Consider the following 3,221-nt stretch of genomic DNA (forward strand, 5'->3'; position numbering starts at 1 on the left):
GGGTGCAAGTGTGAGTTTTGTGTTTCTGCCCCTGCCGTTCCCGCACAAGGTTGTAGCACTTTAATTCATAAATGTGATCTAAAAAAGGTAAAGGGCAAATATTAACCATATGCTGTTTATATTGCTTGTAATTAGGATGAAGTAAACATCTGTTGAGTATTTTAACATAAAATTGTTTGATAGTGCTGAATTAAAACCCCAAAATGCAGGGGGTTCACCAGACCCACAAACACTGGCTGAGTAACAAATATATGAACACCACACAAGGGTTAATATGATTACCAGTGACAAATATTGTTTATTCTGAGTACTATTTAAATATGTAAAGAAATTTTTTTTACCAGATCGCTGCATCATAGATTAGATAAAGCAGATGTTTATTGAATAGCTCTGAAATAATTTCCACTAAGGCCAGTGATGTAATTCATTAAAACTGATTTGAGTACATACACACTGAAAAAAATGATACTAAATTTTTTTAAGGTAGGTGGTTGCAAACAATTTATTTTAGCTACATTTAATATAAACAAATATGTTGAAAATTAGTAAACTAAATTTGTTTATTTAAATGTAGCTAAAATAATTTGATTGCAACCACTTACCTTAAAAAAATTTAGTAAATTCAATGAATCATTTTTTGATACATTTAATTCCATTTTATGATAGACATTCACTTTGTTTTATTTCAAAAATAAAATACATATCTAAATTGCTTAGATATATTTTATGTATATAATACAGTGTTTTACAGTAGTTTCAAATATTTAAATGTCATGAGGAGATCTCAAACAGAGCTCATTTAAAGGGATAGTTCACCAAAAAAATTAAAATTCTGTCATTAATTACTCACCCTCATGTCGTTCTAAACCCGTAAGACCTCCGTTCATCTTCGGAACACAAATTAAGATATTTTTGATAAAATCCAAGAGCTCTCTGACCCTCTATATACAGCAAGGTTACTACCACGATTAAGGTCCAGAAACGTAGCAAGGACATCGGTAAAGTAGTCCATGTGACATCTGGGGTTCAACCGTAATTTTACGAAGCTACGAGAATACTTTTTGTGCGCAAAGAAAACAAAAATAATGACTTTATTTAACAATTCTTCACGACACATGCGCTTGCTTCTGTCTGTGCAAACGACACGTGCGTTTTTCTCAGTAATTTTAATCCCTTGTATATGAAGACTACATGAATTTTAGGACACTGTATAATTCATCTTTAAGATGATGTATATGAATATGTAATTAATAAAACTGATCTTATAGTCAACGGAAAACTGGATTATTGGCGCAATATAGTATGTAACACTGTGGGGCATAGAGAAACTGAATTTAAATGATATTTCATTCCACTTTAGCTTTGGCTTCAGGGGCAAAACAAGAGTAGTATGTGATTTTTCATAAATATAGATACCTTTTTTTTAATCACTAAGAATTATTATTATTAGAGTCCAGCGTTTATATTTTTTCTACGAATCTTACCTACGTTAACATGTACTAAACATGAGTGGAATTTGCACCGCAGCGCCCCCACAGCTTGATGCTCATGACAAGAATAGCATGTATAGTTATCTTTATTGAAGTGAATTAGGTTTAAATCGCCGTCATGCATGAATGAATGTTATTTTTGCAATTTTACACATAATAATCCACGATGATCACATTACACAAAACTGAAATTGCACGTCAAAATAACACATTGTCAATATTTTTTGAGACCCCCCAAAATTTCACAAATCACGTTTTCAGGGGAGCCCATGTCTTATTAAGGGGAGCCGAGCTCCCCCTAGCTCCCCCGTAGTTCGCACCCTGTGTAAATATCATATTGACAAATTATACTGTGACAACTGGTCAATAGTAAAGCTCTTGTGTGAGTCAGTGGATATTAATAACCTCATGGCATTGATTGTTTTATTATTTTATATGTGTCTAACAGCTTTAATTATTGTGTCTTATATAAAACTGATTGTTGCATGTAAAGCATCTCTAGAAAACAGAAGAACATTTTGGCAGACATGTGTTCCACATTTATTTTCAATAATAAATTGTAGTTTTACTGTGTTTTTTGATGCAATGTGCAGCAGATATGCAATGTCCCAGAGAGTGTCTGTGTTGTTTTTGCCTTGATGCTGCTAATATTGCTGCCTATTTTCAATCCTTTAGTCTATGTATTAAAACTCAAAGAGATTCGTAAAAGAAGTTTAAAATCGTGTAAATACCATGAAATAAAGAATTATACTTAGTGAATGACATGCCATATTAATATATACAGGTGGATTTAAATTCAGACTGATGAGGCATTTAATGACAAAATGTGCTCTTTATGTGAGTGAAAAGAGAGCTGGTCTGGAGAGGCAGATGAATTTTTTTTTTTCTAAAACCAATATCACAGATATGACCCCACTCCCAATATATCTGTTACAATCGCCAGCTGGATGTAATGTAATGTTCCAAAGTCCAATTAGGTTCATGAGGCTGCTCTCTGCTCGCGTGCGGTTTTCCTTTGCTCTCGCACAAAACCGGACGCGCGCGCTCAGATACCAGAGGTGTAAAGTATTGGAGTAAATGTAATTAGTTACTGTACTTGAGTATCTTTTTGGGTACTTTGTAGTTGTACTGAGTATCAAAGATATTAGCAACTTTTACTCTTTACTTCACTACATTTTTGAATGAGTATTTGTACTCTTTACTCCATTACATTTGAAATGAGTGTTGCAATTACACATTACATTTTGCATGGACCTACCTTTTTCTGCAGCAGTTTATTTCTGCTACAAAAAGACATGTTTTCGTTGTATTCTCATTTGTAAAAAAAAAAAAACATTGTTATATATAGATAGCAGTAAATAGCTTTCATGCAAAATAAACAATAGTATATGGCACGGCACTTGTAAGCGCAGTTTTGATTATGCAGAGAGGGCCCCGCCTTTCACTCTTGCGGGGGGGCCTGCGCAGTTTGCGCTAAACCACTGATCTATGCTGTATGTGCATAGGTAGCTAGCAAACAAGGAATACAGCTGTTAAGCTAATAGTCACATTTAGCGGAGTAAGATCATGATTGAGAAATGTTGGATACTGCTGGAAATGCTGCTATAGGGTATCCTATTTATTATTTTAGGATTTTTTTGTTTGCCCCAGTGAAGCATTTCTATTAATATAACTGATTAAGTAGTCAAACTCATTCCATATCAGCAGAATAGTGTGGTACAGAAAGTCTAT

The sequence above is a fragment of the Sinocyclocheilus rhinocerous genome, unplaced genomic scaffold, assembly GCF_001515625.1.
Source record: "Sinocyclocheilus rhinocerous isolate Xijiao unplaced genomic scaffold, SAMN03320098_v1.1 scaffold1405, whole genome shotgun sequence".
NCBI lineage: Eukaryota > Metazoa > Chordata > Actinopteri > Cypriniformes > Cyprinidae > Sinocyclocheilus > Sinocyclocheilus rhinocerous.